The sequence below is a fragment of the Haemaphysalis longicornis genome, unplaced genomic scaffold, assembly GCF_048455015.1.
Source record: "Haemaphysalis longicornis isolate Haplotype H1 unplaced genomic scaffold, Haemaphysalis longicornis Haplotype H1 scaffold_5, whole genome shotgun sequence".
Taxonomy (NCBI): Eukaryota; Metazoa; Arthropoda; class Arachnida; order Ixodida; family Ixodidae; genus Haemaphysalis; species Haemaphysalis longicornis.
Genome location: NW_027526385.1, coordinates 79,115,053 through 79,140,079, shown reverse-complemented (window position 1 = coordinate 79,140,079; position 25,027 = coordinate 79,115,053). Strand labels below are relative to the sequence as shown.

The window sequence follows — 25,027 nt, the reverse complement described above, 5'->3', positions numbered from 1 at the left end:
GGCGCACACAATGTCGCCGCCGTCGTTGGGAGTCGGGTTGTACGCCGCGAGCACGCGCGAGGTCGGGAACGTGAGGTCGGGGTGCGGCCACCGTTTTGCAGCGGAGAAGAGGCCCCACTCGGCTGCTGTTCCTGGGCATTGTTGCACGGCAGGTTCGTGCAGCTGGAGCTGTGGCAGTGGCCGTGTCACGTACTCCTGCGGGGTGGGGCGACGCTTGTAACGCTGAGTGCCATAGACCCCAGCCAATGGCCGCTGGTTGTCACTGGCGCGAATCAGCATCAGCAACCGAGGCACGACGGCGTACTGTCTTCCGCTTGCGGCGGGCGTTGGGCCCCCGTGAGATGCAGCCACTCCACTGCTACCGTGCGCCCGCTGTTGTTCCTTCTGCGGCAAAGCGGGCGTGAGCGACGGACACGGGATCTCGTTCTCGACGTTGACAGCGAGGTGATCACCGGCCGAAGAATGCAGCACGGAAGGGACGATGTACTCCTCGGCGGCCACAACTGCCGCATACATCGTGCTGTCCGTTTGGAAGCGCCGAAGTCGTATGTGAACGAGATTTCCGCCTGTAGTTTCACCTTTCGGATCCCTCCAAGCTGGGGCTGGTTCGTTCGCGGTCTGCACAAATGCCTGCCGCTTACGATTACCAGGCGCGAAGGGCTATGGACGGCCGCTGAGATTCAAGAGGTCTGCAGTCAGACGGCTGCAATGGAACGGCGTTCGAGTGAGGTTGCTCGCGCTCGGCAGCACGTGCTCGAACAATGACGACGACGAGGACGATGATGATTATTATAGGGCCGGTGTTAACATACGGGTATATATGGATCATTAAGAACTTGAAATAGACGGCTTTTTTTACTCATGACGTACCAAGCTTAGTGAAATGGCTCGGCTAACCTCGCTTTTGCCATTAAACGCATTTTGGGTGCGATATTTATATTCATGTTACAAAAACAAGTTTTGCAGTTCTTGACTTCGTTTAAAACGCTCATGTTCTTAATATTTTGAAATTCTGCTCACTGTTTCTTTGCGCCCGTCTCAGAAATTTTGCGTTCGTCTTCTATACCTTAGGCAGAGACTCCTGTAGGCGGTCGCAAACGCTGGCGGAGCTCTACGCCTATAATGATGATGATGATGATGATGACTATGATGATGCCGTTAAAGTACTTGACACGTAGTAGGAGGCATTCACCAGTGCTGAAGCGTCGACTGCACCTTGGTTAAAAAAAAATGGCTTGTACCCACTCAGGGGGATTGGCCAGGAAATGGGCGCTAACTGAGAGACGAGGCGAAGATTATGATTAACGCGCGCGTTCTTGTTCGTCCTCTGCCTATGAGCCCACCTACGTAGGGGGATTGGCAATAGCTTATTGCGGCTTGGAATTAACTTGCCGAAATCGTATTCACGCCTACCTCCCCACCTGGAATATCTGATCCATACCCGGCTCTCTCTACCCCATGGTATGGGAGTACGAGCTGTAACCTCCAATCCCCACCAGACCTACGAGCAGTGGGCGGGCCAGCTGACCAGCTCCGACCTTGCATCCAAGCGCCGGCCGGTGGTGAAGACCGGGGTGGCCAGTAAAGCCCATAGCTATCTCGACTGGGAGGCGTCCCACCATCAGCGGTCGTTCCAAATAAGAGTTTACACTATCTCTCATCGGTTTTTTTAATAATCGACCAGATCTAAGGGAAATGCCCAAGGTGGAGTAAGTTTCTGCGACGACGGAAAATCTGACGTACATTTGAAACGCAGCCGTAAGGCTGCAAAGAAAAACTATACAGCTTTCTAAGAAACTTCGCAGTTGGAAAAAATTCGTCCTGGTCCTTTGTAGCCGAATACGGATGCGCTTCAGATGGATGTCAAACTCTTTCGTGGTTTGTAATTGTTTTAATGTCCAGCCTGTCGTTTTTCATTTATTCAGTGACCGGAAAATTTGCGGCTCTGTTGCTTGAATTGAATTGATTTCGTTGAGATGAAAGAAGGACTCGATGCTCGGGAGCTCATGTGAGTATAGGGGGCAGAGTTGGTTGAGTGTCATGCAAAATGGCTGGAATTCCTGCGCTTGAAGACGCGTCCCTGCGTAAAGCCGACCGAACAGTTAGCGACGGCGTTTCCAAGTTAAAGGAGTACTGACACCAAATTTTGACGCCTAAAAATTATATAATTGGCTTCAGTAGTTTGTACAGATGCCTCACAGAAATGTTTGCAGCGATCCGAGGCCGGAATCACATCTAAAATCGATTTTGATTGTCCAGGCCGCAAGCTTCCACAAATCGGCAGCACTAGCGAAATCGCTTTCGGCGTGACGAAACATCGGCCTGCGTGTCTGGCCGGTTCAGGGTGACGTCATATAGGCGTTTTCGGAACCGGAAACGATATCCTGCGCTGCTGTTGTCGGTGGTATTCGTTTGGGCAGGAGACGTGGGAGTAGCTGTGTGAGCAATGCTTGTAAACGGTGCGTGTTTGACGCCTTTGCTCTTCAGTTCGTGGCCGGCGCATGGTGTTCCCTTGCACTAGTGCCGAAAACTGCGCGGTGCGCGATGTCGACGGGCACCGCGGCCACGCGGCGGTGCGCGTCGCCGAGCTCGCCCAACTTGTGCTATGGCAAGCTCGCGGTGTGTGAAGTACTGCTCGTGGAAGCCTGTCCGAGCAAATCGACGACGACGCCAAGATGCATTATTTTCCACGCGACGACATGCAGCTCTAAACGTGGAGTTCGTGCGCGGCGGCGGCCGCAAGAACTATCGCCCAAGCCTGCGGGCTCGGGGGTTGCACGGGTCACCTTGGGTGTTGGGAACTTTAGGCTTAGTATCGTGGCGACTATTTGGTCGCTGGTATCTGTACAACTGCGAATGCCCATCACTTAAACAACTTTTCACCACACTATCATCCCCTTTTTCGCATATCGAGCTTTATTTTGGCAATAATTTCCATTTCAGCGATCGGTGACCAAGACATCTGCCGCGGCCTGTTTTGATTCTAGCGCGCAGGTGGCGTCGTCTTTCGGCCGCTCACCGCACCGCGGTGCCGGCAGTGCTGTGTCGGAGCGCCGAACCTCCGCTGCCGGTCAGCGTAGGCTTACCATCGCGGCAAATATCTGAACGCCACTTTTAAATTCAGCGCTGATAACAACCCCTAGCACAATTTTTCAACACACTAACATCTACTTTCTCGCATGTGGAACTTCTTTTTCCAGATCAGATTGATTAGAAGAGTGGCGACAAGCTGTTGCTATCACGGTCTGCGCCGGTTCGTGCCGCAGTGATATTAAAAAACGGGCGACGGCGAAGACATCGCCGGCCTAATGCCTGGCCAAATAAAGTTGTTCTGTCTGTCGGGTGGCAGCGACTCATCCGAGTCTGACGATTCAGACGACATGTCGACTGCGCGGGCGAGTGCGGACCATGCGCTATCGTAGCAGACGATGCGGCGAACGCATGGAGGAAAGAAAAACGTCCCTGACGTCACGGGTGAGACCGTGACGTAAGGCTGGCCCGCTTGCAGGCTGGCCTTCAAACGGCCATTTTCCCGCGCGGCGACCAAATTTGTAATTGGTTGCAATAAACGTGCTATAATTAATGCTGTGTTGGCGGCTGACGGCTTTCGGTTCGATTTTCGTAATTACTGGGCCAATAGGTATTCTTTACAGCATAAAAACTGAAAGCGAGAAATTTCGTGTCTGTACTCCTTTAACCGTGAAGGAAATCGTGCGTAGGGCGGAGATACGGGACGGCGAAATAGCGCAAAACAGGAGTGAGGTCATGGACGTCATCAAAGAGGTGCAGCCGCAAGGGCTACGAGACTCGATCGCAGGTAGCACGAAGCTTCCATACCTGCGGCTCGCGTGGTCGATCTGCTCAACGTCGACCTCGACGAACACCGTGAAGAAGGCTGTGGCAGCGTATACCCCGGCACACAGCGCAAGGGCAAGTGTGTTATCATCAACACGTCCATTCACCAGACATTTTTTCCGGCCGCTCGTCGAGTTCGTAGATGCATCGAAAAGCTGCTCGTCGGCGATCTCGTCGTTGTCAAGAGGGACTTTGCCTCATCCTGGAGACGTTAGCGCGAATGCAGGACTCGTGCGTCAGGGCAATGGAGGTATAGACGAGCGACCCGTCGAACAATTTAGCGACATCGGGGGGTCTTGAAAGACAGATCCAAAAGCCGGTTGAGTCCATCATCCTGCCCTTAACGCACAAGAACAAAATCACGAGCCTTAGGAAAAATAATCCAGGAGGGGTTCTTCTTTACGGGCCTCCTGGACCCGACAAGATCTTCATGGCTCGGGCCTGTGCCGCGCTGGCCAAATCCGCCTTCATCAAACTCGCAGGTCCCGAGGTGGTTCAGAGGTCCTTCGGCGATAGGGGAAAGATGATGAGCCACGCGTTCGCTCTGGCAAAGGAGAAAGCTCCGGCGATCATATTGACGACCTGGATGCCATCGGAAGCAAGTGATTCGTCTCATAGAGGGATGGCGACAGGAGGTGGTGTGCACCATGCTCGAGCTTCTTATCCAACCGGACGGGATCAGCCCGAGCGACGACATCAATGTCATTGCAGCCACCAAGAGGAGGAGGAGGAGGAATAAACGTCCCTATAAAGCAGTTCGCCTTGGGGAAGAGTCCTCATTCCAGGACCCCTTGAGACCGTCCGGCTTCTTGAGCCCTCTTCACCAGCCAAAGCTGGTCATCAGGGTCCGAGCTGGACAGTGCTCTCTCCCAGTGCTCAGGGGAGGGGAAGGGCAGGGGGGGGGGGGGGAAGGTTGGGGTTCTTCTCGCAGCCCCACACAATGTGGTAAAGCGTGCCCGGAGCCTCACAGAAGCGGCATTCCGAGGAGTAGAGGGTGGGGGCCAGAATGTGGGCTCTAGTTGGGTGGGGAAAGGTGTTGGTTTGGACGCATCGAAGGTGGTGTTCTTGCTCTTTTGTGAGGTTTTTGTGTGGAGGAGGGTACATTGTTCGCTGCAGGCGGTAGTGCTGCGTGATTTCTGTGTATGTAAAAAGGGGACAGACACGCCACTGCTCGCCGATCTCCTGACTAGCCCGGTGTGTCAAATTTCAGGCATGCTGGTGGGCAGCTTCGTTGCCGGGGACGTCGGCATGGGCGGGAGCCCAAATAATCCTTACACGGTGTTGTGGAGGATGCTGCTGTAGAATTTGTGTGGCGCAGGGTGAGAGGAAGCCAAGAGGGTGTACATTCTGCACCCGGCCCTGCTGTGACCAGGTACACTGGACAGAAAGATTGAGTTGGCTTTCTCCAATGAGGAGGCCCGGGCACGAATCATGCAGATACACTCCCAAAAAGGTGAACTATAGATAAGGAGGTGAGGGCGTCAACTTCGAGCACCTTTGCCCGTTGCACCCACGACCTCAACAGGGCCCAGAAAGCGGTGTGCTTTGCCCTGGAGCGAGACGGCGGCTGGGTAACGCGTGAATACTACATGGCCGCCATCACGGAGGTGAAACACTGGAAGAAATTCAATCTTCGCTACAACATCTGAAGGAACTGAAACTATTTCCCCTCTCATTAATACCTCCTGGTCTTTCAGTGGTTAGTGTACTTGCTATCTTTCTTCTCGCGTGGTGCTTTCCGCGCTAGCAGGCTTCTAATTGTGTTTTTTTTTGCACATAATTTCAGGCACATATATTGTCACTTTACATACCGTATGTGCAACCATAAACTGTTCCATCCTAATTACGCTGGTTATTTAGGGTGCCTGACATTAGATGGCCTTCGCATAGCGGCATAACAGTAGCAAAATCACAGGCTCGGCAGGGTAAAATGAAACGCTCTGTAGCTACAAAATTAATCCCTTCCGAAAAAAGGCCATCACAATATAGCGCCGGAGTGGGGCATGCTCAAGATTATCTCGGCTCCCCCCTTTTTGTACCACTTAAACTACAGCTTTCTGTTCGTAAACACAATTCTTGTTGGTCGGTCTCCTTTAGCAGGTATGCGCCATTTCCTCTGGACCACCACGACCACCACCACTACCATCATCATCATCATCATCATCCGGGCATTCGTTAAAGCGTGCGGGAAGAGTCGCGTGCGACTGGCTGAAGACATTCCAGAACAATTTTTCTGACGATTGAAGACGACGGGGTTACGAAAAATTGCTGAGAAGGCAGCACTAAGAGCCTCGTGAAAGCCGCCCTCACAGTAATTTGCTTTTAGAAATGGTGTTGTCGAGTTACAAGTGATTATACCGAATGTTAACGGTGTTGGCGGCATAGCATGAATGCACCGAATGTTTGGCAGAAAAACCGACATACTCAATGACGCCCCTTCCGTTTTCATTGTGAAGAAAAGGCCAAGCAAGGCGCCATTGCCGGAGGGGGATGTACATAACATCTCAAGCACGCGCACAAAAACAAACAAACACATAAAACCAAGGCCGAGAAACCGTTATTTGTTCGAAAAGAAAATTAGTACCAGAATATTCGCCAGACATGAAGCTTCCAGTTGGGTATTCGCTACGCTGCGTGGTGCTTTGCAATGGCCGGTGCTTCTTAAACAGCCCATGGCTTCTTCACTCGGTGCATACCGTTAGCTCGCGCATTGTCCACATTGCCGTTCGCACTCACAGCTTCGGCCACTGTGTGCCAAGGATGTGGCGGCCACTGCGCTTACACCCTCTTTCGCGCTACCTTCCTTTGCCGAAAATAACCGCGACGGGTTACTGAAGTGCTCATTGGCCGCGTTGGACTAGCGTCGATGTAAACGTCCGTGATGCGCACTGGCCAGGCAGCAGTCGCTACGCACCCGCGGTGCTCTCATCGTCCCAAGGCGTGCTGAAGGTCGTAGGCGCATATAGCGTCGCCGCTGTCGTTGGTGCTCGGGATGTTGACCGCGGCCACGCGCAAGATCGCGAACGTGAGGTCGTGGTGCGGCCACGGTTTCTCAGCGGGGAAGGGGCCCCACTCGGCTGCTGCTTATGCGCATCGTTCCACGGCAGGTTCGTGTAATGGGAGTGGGGGCTGTGGCCGTGGCACGTACTCCTGCGGTGTGGGGCGACGCTGGTAGCGCTGAGCGCCGTAGACCCCTGCCAATGGCTGGTGGTTGTCATTGGCGCGATTCAGCAAGATCAACCGTGACACGACGGGGTACTGTCTTCCGCTTGCGGCGGGCGTTGGGCCCTCGTGAGACGCAGCCGCTCTAGCGTTGCCGTGCGCCCGCTGTTGTTCATTCTGCGGCAAGGCGGGTCGTGAGCGACTTATTCGGGATCTCGTTTTCGTCGTTGACGGCGAGATGATCACTGGCTGAGGAGTTAGGCAAGGGAGGCGCTTCGTACTCTTCGGCGGCCACAACTGCCGCATCCATCTTGCTGTCCGTTTCGAAGCGCCGTCGATGTCAGTGAACGGGCTCCTCCGCCAGTAGTTCCACCTTTTGGATCCTTCAGTCACATTTTTCTCGCAAACGCACTTGGCTAAAGGTTCCGGGACGTGAAGAACTCTCGGTTGCGGCTGAGTTTGGAAAGCCCCAAGATCGGGCGGCTGCAATGAAACTGCGTTCGATGGAGGTCGCTCGAGCTTGTCGGCCCGTGCTCAGGCGATGACGACGGTGATGATAAGGATAAGTACTCGTGTGATTACTATGAACTTGGTTTATAAACTGCACTTGCTTTTTCTAGTCATGAATTTCGCATTTATGATAAGAACAATCTTTGTAGTTTTCATTTTATATAAACAAGCCCGCACACTGCTTTTATAAATTGTGACATCTGTATCCCCTTTTATCTTCTTTGTCCTCCTCTTCCGGGTTTCTGTTCATCTTTTATACCTTGTCCTGAGGCGCGTGCAGGTGATTGAAGACTGCAATGTAACGGATGCTTTGAATGAAGGTCTTTCTTTCGCGCGCATTGCTCAAGCTCTTTCTCTTCTAGCTTATATTTGACAGCCTTGCTCGAAATGTGCCCACTGACGTATGGTTTGCAAGTACTCGTCGTCACTCTTGTCATCATCCTTACTATCTGCGTGCAAGGGTGGTCGAGCACGAGTCGTAGCGCACGTGTCTCGGCCAATTGCCCAAGTGGGTACGTGTCATCAGTGAAGGAGCATTAACAAACACAGTTCCATTTCAGCCGCCTGCCCTCGAGATGGATGAAAATGGGTGGTCATCGAGAGCCCTTTGAGCCTTTAGTCACCGTGGAACCGTTAATTGAAGGCATTCGTGAAGTAAAACGTTTTATAGCCGTTTTGGTTTTAAATGCAGAGCATTTCAGTAACTCACGATGTCACCCGCGTTGACATCCGTAGTGGTAGTCCGCACCCCTCCCCCTACACTATATAAAAAAAAATACTATCCGGCGCCTGGTTTCTATCCCTCCACCCTGCGGGCGGAACGCAATGTACATGGTGCTCTACCCACTGCGCCAAAAAGGCGACACAGAATGGGAGGCTACGAACGCGCCTTATATCCTTGACTCATTCAAACTACGTCAAGAAGCTGCTGATACAACGCATTCACTACCACCAACTCCCCAAACACTAAACGTTAACGCAATACACCCACCCCCTATGCGACGCGTTTACTCGAGTCCCCCTCGCGGGGAGATCAGCCCAATTTCACGATAGTAAGCGAAATAAGTGACTGCAAAAAACAACGCGTTGTGGACTGCGCAGTAAGGTGCCGGCACGTGCGAGAACCGCTCGCGCTGTTCGTTCCAGGCAGGGGGCGCGCGAGCACTGCGAAGGCGGGAAATTTGAACTGCTTTGGACAAACCTCCGTTCAATTCATCATGAGAGAAGTGAGACAGGGAGGCGAAGAGCGTGATGGGTAGTAGCAGTAAGCGGATAACGGTGCCACAGGCCGTTATGGCGAATCACTGCTCTGCATTTACGACAGCTTTCACGTTGAGTGGAACGGCTTTAATTTTTCTTCTCCAAGTTGTAGGGCCTTCACTCCAGGGCTCCCTGCGTCCTGGCTTCCTCCTCAAAGTTACCTCGAAGGTTTCATCTGGTCGTTTTAGACGGCGTAGGACGTTGCTCGCGTCTGTAAGAATCGCCGATTCTTTGAAACGTTCTTGTGTTTCTAGCCAGTGAACAGCTCGCTCAATGACTATCAGCTCGGCCATCTCAGGTGTCGTGTTGTCGAAAAGGTGTATCTTACGCTTTTTATCGCATTCTGGACGCACGAAGGCAGCACCCGCCCGTCCAGTGATTGGGTCAACTAAGCCGTCGGTGAATACCCCGAGAGCCATGTTCTAATCCTCATATAGCTGCTTAAGTGCCTAGGATGCTTGACCTAGTTTTCGTTGTTGGGCCCTCCAGCCATGAAGGCCGGTGTGGTGTCCAGGGATTGGAGCACATGCGGGCACATCTGCTGTCCATGGTGCTTGCGAGAGCTGCCTTCTCGATCCTTGCGGTTGCTGTTTGAGATGTTGCTTTATGATGCAACGACGTCCGGCTGTTGTCATAGCTAGGCGATGCTGCTGCACTAGATGCCTGTCGGAGATGAGGTCGGCAAGAGTGTTCATGCAGCCTCTGTGTAGATGTCCCGGCTGAGAGACTGTGCTGGAAGGCCAAGTGCTATTTTTATGCCCCGCCCGCTCAAAACCTCGAGCTTATTAGCCCAGGTCTTGGTAGGGCAGGGGTATGGTAGGATATAATATCCGAGATTGAGTGCGTCCTCGGTGTAGGTCAAGGAACGTCTTGGTTGAACAACCCCCATCATAACCTGCGCACCGTTTGAGTATGTCGATAAGTCGTAGGCAGGTATCTCGTAGTCCACCAACCTGACTTGTTGCGTAGGTTTGCGTCGACTATGAGGCCCAGTATGCGGGTTAAAAAAACTCCGTGCACAGCTTTCACATGAAGGTGGAGTCGGAAGTCCGGGGTCTCCGCATAACTGTACATGCCTCGTAAGTTGTTTTTTTTTCTGGTGAGAGTTCGACCATGATTGTAAAGAAATTCCACTGTGATGTCAATACCTTGCTGGATGGTTCGTTGTTGTGTTATGATATCACCTTTTGTCGTTTAGAGCGTAACGTCATTGGCATGAATAGTAGTTCTTAGCCAAGGAAAATTGCGAAGCACCCTGGGAAGGTCAACTATAAAGATGTTGAATAGTGTCGGGCTTACTAAGGCGACACCCTGGGGAACACCTCGCTCAAGCACTTGAGGGCTAGATAATTCTTCTCCTACCCATACCTTATAGGAATGTTGCAGCGGAAAGCCCTCGAGAAACCTATCTAGCCGTCCACCAAGTCCCTTCTCTCTCAGGAGACGTATTATCGTTGCTGGCGGGGCATTATCGAACATTTTCTTAACGTCGAGCAAAATGGCGAGGCCACTTGATTGCTTTGCAGCTTCAGGGTCATGACTGATCATCAACAGGCTGTCGGAAGTTGATAGGTGCGCCGAAACCTGCTTGAACAGGAGTGAAGACGTGATCCTTGTCTAGTTTCCAACTCTGGCGGCGTGAAACCCAATGCTCGAAAGTTTTGGCTATGGTGGATGTCAGAGATATAGGACGAAGGGCCGCACGACCATTTAGCAATTTGCTGGGCTTGGGAATTGGTTTGACTCATGCTTTTTTTCCTTGTCACTAGGACGTCTTCTGTTACCCATACGTCCGGCAACGACGTTGTCAGCGCCGGTGACCAGAAGTATCTTGACCTCCGGGTCCGAGCTGCCCAACGCTCCCTCCCGTTGTTGCTCTTCATAAACTATGGAGAAAAAACGCGCCGGCATAGAGTGGACCAGTGTGGCTATGTCCCCAGAGTGTGGGCAATTTACTCAGAGGAATAGCGAGGAGTGCATACGGTGCAGTAGTGCTCGGCAGGCAAAGGAACTGACCGCGATGCACTACGGCATGCCGCGATTGTAAACTTCAAGAAAGAGAGGAATCGAAGCAACACCATACTAAATGTGCGTCGAGCTGTGGCTACCGGTTGACCGGTTAATGCCCCGTTGCCTAGAAGCGTGGCGTTAGGCCTAATTTCGGGCCGTTGCATGCCCTGTCGCCTCCTACAGTATGGCTCGAGAACTCGCAATTAGAGCAGGAGCTAGCTCGCTCCCCTGTGATGGTGCCAGATCCGCTAGAGACCGGATGACCGCGTAGAATGAAAATTTCCGCCCATTACCGCCTCTATCGCCGTGTTTATCCCCGGCACACACCCAACTCACCATACATCAAGAAAAAAAAAACATGGTGTCTTTTACAAATGAACACAGTTCCCAATCCCGCTAAATTACACCTAATTAAGCCAACCGTATACCCTTCACCTAGCTGTTCTACCAGCCAGTCGTTCGGCACCCTTCAGCACCTAGATCTCTATCCGAGGAGGAGGAATACCTTTATTATCAGAGGGGGCAGAATGCCCTGTTGGGGAAGGAAAGGGACATGAAGGAAGGGAGGGAATAATAAAAAAAGAGCAATGTTCAAGGTTCAATCACCTGAAATGGTGGATAGCATTTTAAAGTCCGTGAACATATAGTTCGCAAAAACCGTGAAGAGATAGGTGCGACGATTTTTATAGGTGTCGGTCCTGGTTATTACACCAGCTTGTAAAGACCACTGGTTAGTGCGTATTCAATAACTTCCTCAAGCACTGAGGGGTCCTCTCGAACGCGTTGCAGGTGCGCAAAAAACCACGTGTGAGCAGTGGGAGGAGGCGTGGGGCTGCTCAGACCAAGAGGCTCAAGCTTCACTGGTCGCCCGGGCGGTGGCGGCCACCATCATCAACTAACTGTGATTACAAATAAATGCGTTTGTCCTCCTCCTCCTCCTCTTCCTCCTCCTTCTTTTTCTTCTTTCTTCTTCTTCTTTTTCTTCTTGCTCTTCTTCTTCTGCCGCCGCCGCCTTTGCTGCGCATCAAATTTTGCGCAAGCGAGTAATAAAAATAAACGGGAAAATACGGGAAGCTTCGCAAATGAGGTTTCAAGGATTGAGGCTTCACGAACGTACCTGAAAACTAGCTAAAATAGGCTAATGGTGCTTTCGCCCTAAATTTACACCGACAGCAATGGTGTTGCATAAAACAAAACGGCCAGCAAATTTCAGGCACGGGAAACCGAGACCATAAAGAAACGCAAGGCCTTTCACAATTCCAGTGCGCAAGGTTATATATTTTATTTATAAGCCATCTTTTCTGTTTCTGATTTCCAAGGCAACTCGATGCTTCGTAACAGCCGATCTACTCGTTCTTCTCGGTCTACACCGCGCAGATTAATTTCTCACAGGCATACCGTGAGCTCGTGCACATCGCACATTTCCACGTGCCTCGTTGACACGCAGCTTCAGAAGAATCCCGCAGGCACTTTGAGCATAAAGTCTCTTCGGCTACTATTTTCAGCTGAAAAGAGCGGCACAAACACTCAAAAATTACATATGTGTCCACGCGCCGGGTTCGACTAGCGTTTTACCATTAAATGCATTCTCTCTCTCTCAGCACCTGCCGATCCAGCTGCTAAGACAGCCGCTGCCGCACGACCCTGCCCGTCCCAACAGGGGCTGACCGCTGCGAGCACCACCAGCTTCGTCAATGTCAGTGCTGGAACTCTAGTAGCAAGAGGCGGCAGCACGGAGCACTCAGACTGGTTGGCTGCGCCCCAACGGTTTGGCCCGCGGGTGGAGGGTACCAGCGCCAGTCCCTTCCGAGAGGGCAGCCACGGAGCTGGAGCCAGGGACGCGGCCGTGGAACGCCATCTTCCGTGTTGGCCTACGCTGGTAGCGCAGAGGGCCGTAGACTGCCGACGATGGTTGGTTGTCGTCACAGGATCGAGTTAGCACGAACTCCCCAACCGCGCGCACAGCGGAGTAGGGTGGTTCACCTGCGCTACGCAGATGCCTCGGCTGCACGTGCGGAACGGCCACTTCGGCGTCGTGCGCTTGCAGCTGCATGCGGGGACTACCCACGTGCGGAAGTGGATCACGCGGGACGTTCTGCTCGGTCGATTAATGCAGAGTCCACGTTGATGGCGTCGCCAAAGGGCTCCTGCGTCCTCCACTTTAAGTCCCGAGTTCAAGCAGGCTCTGTCCAGTTCGGTTGTGGCGTCTGGTTGACGATTCCGCGGCACAAAGGGCTCTCGATGGCTGTCGAGCTTCAGCAACGTCGATGACAAGACGGCTGGAATGGAACTGCGTTGGCACGCGGCGGCTCCTGCTTACCTGCCAGTGCTCGCGCATAATGGAGATGATGATGATGAGCGCTCAAAGGGGAGGAGGCAGAGACGGAAAAACATTTATTTCTTCGAATTGGGGGAAGAAAACGGGGAAGGTTAAGAAAATGGGCAAGGGCGGCCATTCTATTCAGCTAGGCCACGCGGCCACTGACCCAGTCCGTTGGGCCAGTGCAGCCTGGTCTTTGAGCTGACCGCTGCGCATTACGAACTCCCACTGTGTCGTAGTCTGATGAACGTTCATTTATAGCAAAAAAGGACATGGTGCTACCGTTGAATTGCGTGGAAGAAGTCCTCAGTTCAGGCTGTCCTTAGTGCCCACAAAAATTTTAGCAATAAAGCGTCATACCGGTCATGGCCACTGGAGGAGGAGGAGGAATAAACTTTATTTCAATATTAGTTTTTGTAGTAGTGGCAATGGGGGGTCTTCTCAGTTCAGAAGTCCCTGGGCGGTCGCTGCCAGGCGGGCCCTTTCAACCAGCCGAAGCTGATCGCCGGGGTCCGGGCTGGCTAGCATGCCTTCCCACTGCTCATGGTTGGGGGAGGGAGTAGGGGGGAGGGATGGTGTGTGGGAGCAAGCCCAAATCATATGATACAGTGTGCAGGGTTGGGGACAGTACTTGGAGGTGGCGGAGTAGGAGGTGGGATGAATGGCGTGGTGGAGGGTGCCGTGCGGGTAGGTGTTGGTTTGAAGGCGGCGGTACGTGGTGGCTTCTTCCTTAGTCAACTGGTAATTATTATTTTTACGGAGAAGATGATCTCCTATTATAGACACAAGAGAAATTCTCCAAGGCTGACTGGGCAACTTCCTTTCTTCTAGTGTTAAGACATGTTTCGGCCGAGAATAATTGTGCGGCATGTCGCAAATTTAATATACAAAAAGGAGAGAGAAAGGCAAATGAGAGAGGGAGAGAAAATTAATGTTTAATCGAGCACACGGTGGCCGTTGAGCCGTCACTATTTTCGGCATTGTCTACAAAGCGGTCTTCTTGCGTTTACGGTGCTCAGGATGGGGGAAATGGCATGGAACGCAAGGATAAGGGCCACAAGAAAATATTACGGGGGATGCTTAGACTTCTTTTTTCTTCTGGTGGTGGTGCCAGAAGGTAAGGCTCATACCCACTCATGGGGATTGGCCAGGAAAGGGGCGCTCACCGAGAGAAATTAGATCGTGATTGCTGTTGTTGCTGTTGTAATACTTTATTTCAAAGGGAAGGCCATGCGACCACAATCAGGGAAGAGGGGGAAGAGGCAGGGAGGAGTAGCCGAGTAGCACAAATAATAAGTAATGTGTCCTTGAACGGCATAGAAGAGGTCACTTTCCAAAGAAACACAATTAAGGAATGAGACGTCCCTAGCTGTCGGCATGTTCACTTGTTACTTTAGTTTTTGGCACAACCCGCTCGGGGGATTGACCAGGATCGGGAACATTTTAGGGCTTATGTTCCTGCTTCACGAAACTATGATCTGGAAAAAAAAGTTTGATTCATTGATTATGCGGTAAAGGGCGCCGATGCTATTTTCGATGAGTAATCATATATGAGAATTGGTAGAAGAAAAGTGCGCACTATACGAGAAGGTGGAAAAAGCGCAGTTTTTTTTTGTACTGAGCCAATATACTCGGCGAGAGCAGCTAACAGGGAAGGCGCCTGGTTTCCGAAACGCATCCGTGGACGGCTGTAACCACATCCGCGTGAGTGAACCTATGGCACCAAGTGAAAGTTGTCAAGGCGGCTCGTATTTGCGCGTGCGGCAGCGGCCTATCCTCCTCCCGCATAGCTGTTTCCCTTTCCCGGCTCATGCTACCCGGCTCGAAAGACTTGTACCACCTATTTTCTGACACACCCGAAGGGCGGGCTTGAAACAGTGATTTAAAGCTTTCGCATTAAAACTGACCCCAAGAAACACAAAGACAATAGGGTTTCGATCGTATCCGGAGTATTTATTTCAGGTAGTCATCAAACGACCCGCTTCCTATTCGCAGGCCACTCGATGCACCGCAAAAACTGCCACTTTGAATGTAGGGAGCGTACCTTCTTTCGTTCTAGCTACACCGTGAGCTCGTGCGAATTCAACATCTTCACTAGCGTCCACAACGTAGGGACCAGAGCTTCGAAGGACCCAGCAAGAATTCCGCATACAGTGTCTCCTCGGTGGCATTATGCGGCGGAGAAGATGGACAGCGGCTTCCTGACAATTAATACGCCTACGCGCCGGGTTGGACTAGCGTCGTTTGCAGCACACGAGGGGTGCGCTGCGCGAGCCACCGCTTTCGCGTGGCCAAGCCCTGGCAGGTCCCAAGCCGTGTCTGGAGGTCGTAGGGGTCGGCATCGTCGTCGTCAGTGCTGACATCAGGGTCGCTGGAAGCGGAAGCACGGGGCAGCGGGAAAGCTGGTTGGTGGTGCGCATGCGTAATGGCCGGTAAATGATCCCCTGGATGTTCCCTTCCAGACGTCGCACCAGGAACTGGTTGTATGGCTGGAGGAGTGGATGTGGCCGTGGCAGGGACATCTTCCGTGTTGAGCGACGCTGGTAGGGCATTCTCACCGATGTTTGGCCGTCGTCACCGGTTGGAATCGCAACGAATTCCCCAACGACGGAGGAGTAGGCTGGTGCGACTGCGGCGGGCAGATGCGTCGGCCACGCGTGCGCCACAGCCTCCTTGACGTCTTCATGCGCTTGCTGCTCTTCCATCGGACCCACAAATTGGAGGGACGTGTGCTGGACCTCGTTCTCGGATGTGGCCACCACCTGACAGATCATGAAGTACGGCCCGGGAGAAGCGACGTCCTCCTCGGCACGAGCGACCCCCATGGCCGAAGCAGCCGTCAGCGCCCTGCTCGCGGCGAAGTGGCCGATCATGTCAATCAACGTTGATGATGTCGGTCAGGCTCCTCTGTCTCTAGTTCCACCACTGTAGATCCTCCAGGCTGGAAGCGGGTGGTCTGTGGCCTTCACGAATGCCTCTGGTCGACAATTACAGGACGCAAAGGGCTTGCGATGGGGGCCTAGATTAACAACCTCGATGTCCGACGGCTGGGATAGAACTGCGTTGACACGGGGCTGCTCGTGCTCACCCGCCAGTGCATGCGGGTAAAGATGATGGGGATGATGATAGGTGCCCTGTCAAAAGTTGAAGATAAATATCAGGACGTTACTGGATACTGAAGAAGAATATTATTATAACGAACAATATAATGGCACAGCGTTATTATGGGGACTCTCCAAGGCTTTTTCTGATGGTGATGAAGGTGATAATGATCACGAAACACTTCTTTGCGTCCGGAATAGGGGAAGCAAGGGAAGTTTTCAATGGCTTTCCCCCGTCAGATGGCTTCCAATAATCCGTGAGCCGTAGCGGCATCTTCGTCCAGTGGGACAACGCTGCGTTGAGTTTCTGGGTCAGAGCTGCACGGCATGGCCTCCCACGGTTGCTCTAGAGTCCTTACCGATATTGTCCGTAACGTGCGTTGTCGTTTTTGATGACAGGCCCTGATGATAAGCTGTATATTAGGTTTTCAATCTTCGTAAGAGAAGGAACCGATTATTTCAACAAAAAGGCTTTTGATTCGATGAAACAAACATTCTTTTTAAAGACGATAGTCTTTCTTGGGCTACTTAAACCCAGAAATTTTGGTCTGTCTGTCTGTCTGTCTGTCTGTCTGTCTGTCTGTCTGTCTGTCTGTCTGTCTGTCTGTCTGTCTGTCTGTCTGTCTGCATGTCTGTCTGTCTGTCTGTGACTCGATTCACCCACCCGGCCAAAGTAAAACGAGGCCTGCGCAAGTCTAAATCTACCCGTCTCAGTCCGGTGTAATGTTCACAGTTGTCAACATTGGTGAAGAAGAACAAGACATTACGCAAATACGAGACAACAAATTAATACATAAGTGATATTTGCCGTGTTCCTTTATAAAAATCACAGATGCTTGATTTTCAGGAAATTAAATAATTCAATTTTTTATATGATGTAGCGGCATTGGCATCCGCGGTATAGCACTTGGTTTAATAAAAAGTTACCTGTATAATTTACCTGTCACCCGCCGCGGTGGCTCAGTGGCTAAGGCGTTGCGCTGCTGAGCACGAGGTCGCGGGTTCGATTCCCGGCCGCGGCGGTCGCTTTTCTGATGGAGGTGAAAAGCAAAAATGCCCGTGTGTACGAGATTTCGGCGCACGTTAAAGATCCCCAGGTGGTCAAAATTAATCCGGAGACCGCCACTACGGCGCGCCTCATCGCCTGCGTTGCGTCGGCGCGTTAAACCCTACAATCAATCAAATTTACCTGTCTAAGTTACATGTATATATTACCTGTATAAAAGTTACCTGTAAATGTTACCTGTGGCAGTGGAACTGTGCCAGTTTTAGGAGGTGCAGGGCTCTGCTGCAGCAGTTTGTCACAGCCCAGGCGGTCAAACCGCACGTAATTCTACTATACAGGAAACTCTCGGAGAGGCGCTGTCCTTCACAGGCTACCGGGTTATCTCGGAGCGCAAGGAGGGTAAGCGAGGTTTGGCAACCTTGGTCGCAAGGAAATGCTCTTACCAGGTACATGAATTACAGATGGGCCAAACCATGCAGGGCAGAGGTGATGTTGGTGGAAATCATGCCCAACATCTGCCTCACGAGTAGTGTATTTATTTTAAATATATACAGCTTGCCGGCGGACAACCTGCAGGAATATGCATCGATTTTGGCAAAGGCGGTTGCGCTGGCAAAGGGCTCCCCACTCGTAGTGGCAGGTGATTTTAACGCTCCGCAAAACGCCTGGGGCTCCACCGGACAATCCGCTATGGGTGTTAACCTGCTACAGGAGGTCACGGACTGCTCTTTACAACTTCTCACGAACCCGCATTGGCCAACGCGCACGGGCTCGTCGGCCCAACGCGATACAACTCCGGATTTGGCATTATTTAAGAACGTCACCGGTGCCAAGTGGCAGAATTTGCAGGAAAATCTAGGCAGCGATAATTTTATCTCAATCACCCTAGATGTAAACGTGGCTCTACCTAGGGATTTTAAAGTAACTGAGTGGGATGCCTTCCGGAAATTGTGGAATGAGGCCCAGAAGGAGTATGGCTGCCTTGACAGCCCCTTCGTAATGGCGTATTCGTAATAGCGCTCCGGTCCTCTGGCTCGGAGGCGCCAGATGCCAAGGTGGCTCACAATCAGAGCGCGAGAGGCAGCGTACCAACCGAATGCATCGGAGACCTCGGAGCAGCTAGGCACCCTAGGACTGACTGACTGAATAAACTTTATTGAAGTAAAGATGGAGGAAAGGGGAAGGGGAGAAAATGATGAAAGAATCATAGGTGGAACCCTTTGTCCAGGGCTCCAGTGGCTTCTGCTCCCGTCTTCGCCCGGCTGATTAGGTCCCTTTGGATCTGTAAGTCGGGGCTGGTGAGGGAGGCCTCCCATGATTCACGGGAAGTCAGTGGCGGGTTCTTTTGGTGTTCGGCCCCTGCCCAGAGGTGTGGGCAGGCCCACGTGGCATGGAAGAGGGTAGAAGTCTCTCCGCATAGCCTGCAGTCTTCTGTGTAGTCAGGGTGCCGTTGTTGGAAAATCTTCGCCCAGCGAGATTTATGTATGAAGGTGTTCGTTTGAATCTTACGTAGCATCTGGGCTTCACTTGCTGTTAGTTCGCGATGCGGGATTGGATATGTAGCCCCCTTTTTTCTGGTATTTTGTAGGTATTCTCCGTACGTAGTGGTGCTTGGGTATCGTAAGGCGTCAGTCACAGGGGGGTGGTGAGTGAAGTCGCACGCTCGCCTGTTCGCCGCCTCGTTACCCGGCAGTCCCTCGTGTCCGGTGGTCCACGTAATGTTGTGTACTTTCACGAGGGATTCCGGAAGTACCTTTCTAAGTGCAAGTGGTATTTTTCCTGCCGCTAGCATTCGCACAGCCGCTTGCGAATCGGTGATGATGTTGAGGCCGCGGCCATTTCGTTCTCCCCAGCGAATCGCGAGAAGGAGGGCTCCGGTCTCCGCGTGCTTTGTGGTGGTGTTTCGCATGGTGAGGCAGTCTATGATGTCCCCTTCACGGGTGGTCACCACTAATGCCGCCGTTTCTTCGTCATACTTCGCTGCATCAACGTACACCGTATTATCGTGATGTTCGATTTTTTTTTTGCAGGAAATTGACCCTGGCCTTTCTTCTTTCTACGTGGATATTAGGATGCATGCCTAGGAGCGGCGCGCATGTAGTGCCACCGTGCAGCCAGCGCGGGAAGCCGCCGGGTAAACCGCGGCATTTTGTGTCACGTGACCCGTCCTCCCGGCCAGATCGCGCCACGCTCTCACTTCGGAGTCAGAGCAGTCGGTAGCGCTCCCAGTCGAGGGCTGACGCTCCGAAAGAACCAACCGAACGTAGTTCGAGCGCTCGAATTCTACCAACCGAAGGCGCGGCCGCTTTCCAGAGCACTCCAGAGCGTTCGTAAACGCCCAACCGAATACGCCATAAGGCTCAAGGAGGATGCCAGAGCTGCGACCAAGGTTATCCAAACAGATCTGAAGGTGGCCAGGACGGACGCGCATCTTGCGCCACTCTTAGAGGCTAAACATTCCGTGCCTGGTCACCTTGCCAGGTTCTGAGATTGGTACTATGCGGGCGGCTATGTGGCTTCAACTCTGGTTCAATGTGGCCGGCCACCCATGAATAGTCAAACGCTGAGAGAAGCCGCCGTTTCGCATTAGCACATGGAGATGGCTCTGAACCGCACAGCTAATGTGGTCAGAAGCTTGGGAAGAAGCTTTCGGGACTGAGGCCAGGGCGGCCTCGAGCTCTGCCATGGAAAACGGTGTGCCCAGTTAAGGTGTGTTCACAGATGGAAGGCTTATTGATCCTACGGTGAACAAGCACCGTAGGATCAACAAGGCGTTCATTGGCCCGAAGGTGTGCTCCACAGGCTCAGTTACATCCCTTCACCGCAATCTTCTTGAGAATGAAGATAACAGACCTTCATGTAGCCGAAACCTTCTGCACAGAAAAAAAACCTGGGGAGGGACGAAGCGTGCAGTGTATAAGCGTATCCTTGGCACATTGACATTTTTGCCGACGAAGTTGGGGAGTAGACGTACACCGCTTTGCTGTAAAAGTCTCTTGTTTTTGAAGCATGAAGCTCTCTAGCGCGAGGTGTCAACGAGTTGCCAGGTGCTTTAGTACCATGACTACATGAAACGACGATTACGACGACGACAGAAGACGCCAGCAGCCCCAGCCCTCAGGGGCTTCGCCCCTAATAGAAGGCCGCGAAAAGAAAGCTCAGTGTGATCCACCAGAAGGAGGCACCACGAAGTGCCTTCTTTTCGTGCCCACGAACACCCACTAAGGGAGATTGGCATAAACTTAGTGTGGCTTATATTCTATTCCCTGAAAACGCAAACGGGTTGTTTTCCATCACCTGTTTGTAATTGTTGCGACGTGCAGTTTGTCTTTTTTTGCTTGTTCAGGGACTGAAAAGTTACCGCGATGTTGTTTTAATTGAATAGCGTTTGTTGAGGTAAAAGAGCAATAATGCTTGGGCTCTCACATGAGTATCGACATCAACGCGAGGAGGCAGACGTCGTTGAATGGCAAGAAAGATGGCTGGAATTCCGGCGCTCGAAGACGCGTCCCTCCGTAAAGCCGACCAAGCTGTTGGCGACGGCTTTTCGGAGATGACCATGGAGGAAATCATTCGCAGAGCGAATATACTGGACGGCGAAATAGCGCGAATTAGCTGCGAGATCACGGACGTCGCCAACGAGGTGCAGCTGCAAGGGCAGAAGATTAAGGAGCTACGAGATTCGATCGCAGGTAGCACGAAGCCTCCATACCTGGTTGCTCGCGTGGTCGAGTTACTCGACGTCGACCCCGACGAACATTGCGAAGGAGGCGGTGGCAGCACAGAGCCCGGCACGAAGGGCAAGTGGGTTATCATCAACGCGTCCATGCACGACACATATTTCCGGCCGCTCGTCGGGTTCGTAGATGCCGAAAAACTGCGCGTCGGCGATCTCGTCGTCGTCAAGAGGGGCTCCTACATCATCCTGGAGACACTACCGAAAGTGTGCGACTGGCGCGTCAAGGCCATGGAAGTGGACGAGCGGCCCACGGAGCTGTTCACCGACATAGGTGGTCTGGACAAACAGATCCAAGAGCTGGTCGAGGCCGTGGTGCTACCCCTGACGCACAATGACAAGATCACGAACCTCGGGAAAAATCCTCCAAAAGGAGTTATCCTTTACGGGCCTCCTGGAACTGGGAAGACACTCCTGGCTCGGGCCTGCGCTGCGGAAACCAAATCCGCCTTCATCAAACTCGCAGGTGCCCAGCTGGTTGAAATTTCTTTCGGTGATGGAGGCAAGATGGTGAGAGAAGCGTTCGCTCTGGCAAAAGAGAAAGCTCCGGCGATCATATTCGTCGACGAGCTGGATTCCATCGGGAGTAAGCGCTTCTGCTCGGATAGGGATGGCGACCGCGAGTTTAGGAACATCATACTCGAGCTTCTCAGCCAGCTGGATGAGATGAGCCCGAGCGACGACGTCAAGGTCATTGCAGCCACCAGCAGGGTGGACATCCTGCACCCGGCCCTGCTGAGGTACGGCAGACTGGGAAGAAAGATTGAGTTGCCGCTCCCTGACGAGGACGCTCGGGCGCGCATCATACAGGTTCATTCGCGCAAGATGAACTTCGACGAGGACGTGAACTTTGAGGAGCTGGCACGCTGCACCCACGACTTCAACGGGGCCCAGTGCAAGGCGGTCTGCGTCGAGGCCGGCATGATTGCCCTGGAGCGAGACAGCGAGAGTATTACGCGTGAAGACTACATGGTCGCCATTAAACAGGTGCAAAGCAGGAAGAAAGTGAACCTCGACTACTACACCTAAAGAAACTGAAACCTTTTCCCGTCTCATTAAAACCATCTGGTAGGAGTTGGTTTGTTTGCTTCGTTTCCTTTTGCGCAGTAGTCTCTTCCCTAGCAGGCGCTAGACTGTTTTGTTCTACTATTAATTGGAGGCACGTCTAATGTCACCTTACATACAATATGTAGTACATCGATGAACAGTTCCTTCATAATCACACCGCTCATATAGGTGCCTAACTTTACGGGGCCCACCCATAGCGGCAATTCAAACAGCAGAAAACGACATCGGCTCGACAGTGTGAAATACCACGCTATGTAGCTGGTAGTTGAGTGTCGTTCCCGTTCCACACAAAACACGATCACGAAGCGGCGATTGCTTTATTGATTGGTTGATTGAAAACATGGTTATTCCATGTTGTTGCGCTTGGGCGCTGCTATGTATAAGCGTAGGGTTGGTAGGGGGATTGGTAGTGAAGGGTGTAGTGGACCTAGAGATCCTCCGGCTGCCAAGTCGTCGTGAGAAAGAGAGCAATCGTCTAGTTAGGATGATTGTTTTAATCCAACTCGCTGCGGGTGCAGCGCCAGGGTGCAGCGCGGGCGCGTGCCACCGCTTCGTTGCCAGATGGCACTGATGATGATGAGTGTCGTCCACCATGCCCGACGGGGAAAGAGGTTCCAACAAAGGGGAAGTGTGAAAGAATAATTATGCCGCCATTTACTGCGTCAGCGGCCTGGATGCAACACTGTGGCCACCTGGAGTCGTAGCCGTCGTAGTGTCCTGCACGCCTCCCCAAAGCCGGCAACCAGCGACTGGTACTGTGGAGTCCAAGAGAAAAAGCAGCAGTGCGCGCCAGAAGCTAGTAGCGTACCCAGCAGGAGCTTTAGCCGGCAGACAGGACCAGGACTCGCCCCGCAGGGGGCACCTTGTGTACTCAAGGTGTTTTGGTGAGTAGCGCCACCACGGTCCCGAGCTCCGCAGGGGTGCCTACTGCCGTAGGCACTTGGTGTCTTGCAACACCACGGACCCGAGCACATGTGGGTTGGACCCACCCACGTCCCGGCTGTGCGTGGATTTGCCGTGTCCGTGGAAAAGGGGAACCTGGTGGCTGAGCCAAAGTTGGGGTTGTTTTGGACCTTTACGGCCCCCCAGCTGCGGCAACACGCCACTTCGGCCCCCGCTTCTCGCAGACGGTGCCCCCGGTCTGACCCGCCCGGGGGGAATCAGCCAGTCGCCTTTTCCTGTCCTGCTCTCAGCTCTTTCTCTTTCCTATTTCCTTTCCTAACACTGTCCTGTCATCTCATTTCTTCCTTATTTCTAAGTTTTTCCAGGCGGCGAGGGTTAATCCTGTGCGAAGACATCACCCTCGATCCCGAGCATAGGATTATAGTGGCAAGGTACGGCTAGCGTGTTAAGTCACGTTCCCTTGTTGGACTCGGTGGTGGGCGGCCGGCCTTGCTACCGAATGTACACCATGTATTTATGGCTTCTTTTTCCATCCCAAGAAAACCTGATCGGTCCCTGAAAAGGGGCCGCACCGAAGTACTTAGCATCAGAGCAGCTCCACCTGTCGAAACCTTTAACAAATACCTTGTGGTACACTCTGAAGAAGAAAATGCACCCCTAGCAAAAAAATCGGTGTTCCTCATTGCAAAATGCCTCGAGAACATCGTTGGGAAAGACTACCATGAAAAAAAACTTGCCTCAGGTGACCTGCTGGTAGGAGTACAAAGAAAAAACCAAAGTGAAAACCTCCTGAAACAGGACTCCCTGGCTCAACTAAAAGTGACGGTCACGCCACATCGTAGCCTAAACACAACCCAAGGCGTTACCTCTGAACGAGATCTACTTCATGAGAATGAAGACGATCTCTTCGAAGGGCTCAAAGACCAAGGCGTAACAGCTGTGCGGAGGATAACTATACGTCGCGCAGGTGAGGAAATCCGAACTAAGCACATTGTTTTGACTTTCAACCGTCCAACACTTCCCGAATCGGTCCATGCTGCATTTATTTCCTGTCCAGGGCGTCCATACATACCTAATCCGCGAAGGTGTTTCGAGTGCCAGAAGTATGGCCATGGAACTCTGTCGTGCCGTGGCCGATCCATCTGTGCTCACTGCGCAAGCACTGACCACACCAGTGACGATTGTAACAAGCAACGAGTGAAATGCCCAAACTGCAGTGGACCACACTCTGCCTTCTCACGTGCATGTCCATCGTTCAAAAAAGAAAAAGAAATAATCCAACTGAAAGTCACTGAGAACCTAACGTTCCCACAAGCACGCCTGAAGCATGCCTTGCTATCGGGCAAAAGTTACGCAGACGCAGCTCGCCGGGGGGTGGGGCGTCGTCTGGTAGATGCGGGCACCCAGTACAGCGAGGCTGACCTGGTCCCGTCGCAGCCCCCCACTCAGCAGCAGAAAGTCGCTACCGTGGCTTCTGCTGCTGCACTCCGACCTAGTGCTGGGCGAAAGGCCGCCAGCACGACTCCTGTCCAGGTCAGCGATGTTGACCTGGCCTCGTCTAGGCACCTGTGCAACAGCAGAAGACTGCCCCTGTGGCTAGTGCTGTTCCAGCTGTGCCCAGTGCTGCGGCTACGGCCTCTAGCACAAAGTCTGGTTCTGACAATCTTTCAACTTCAGAAACCGCGGTTGAGGCCATGGATGTCTCTCCAAGTACGTCTGCTCCTGAGGCATCACAGGAGCGCCGCGGGGCCACAGGTCGTGGCAAACCGACCAAACCAAAGGCCAGTAAAGTCGCTGCCCCTGGAAATGACCCCAAAACCTAAGTGAACCTGCTCAGAAGGACCCCGAAACACGGCCTGCTAAAAAGAGGGGAAAAACATGATCCAGAACATGATCCTTTTTTCTCTTTTGCTCATTTTCATGGCTGCTGAAAGTGTTATGTACTGGAATTGTAGGGGGTTGTTAAGAAATCTAGACGATATTTATGACATCCTCACCAATCACAAACCACAAATACTGTGTCTCCAAGAAACACACCTGCGCCCATCACAGACAAAATTCCTATCACAGTACATTGTTTACCGTAAGGACAGACA

The 25,027-nt window shown here is 52.5% G+C and overlaps 1 protein-coding gene and 1 pseudogene across 1 annotated transcript in view; both read left to right on the top strand.

Annotated features, from left to right (window-relative positions):
- Window positions 1-25,027, top strand: part of LOC144138484 (uncharacterized) — a 248,922-nt gene that overhangs the window by 37,914 nt on the left and 185,981 nt on the right. The window lies entirely within an intron of this gene.
- On the top strand, window positions 20,703-21,989 carry LOC144139783 (26S proteasome regulatory subunit 6A-B pseudogene; annotated as a pseudogene).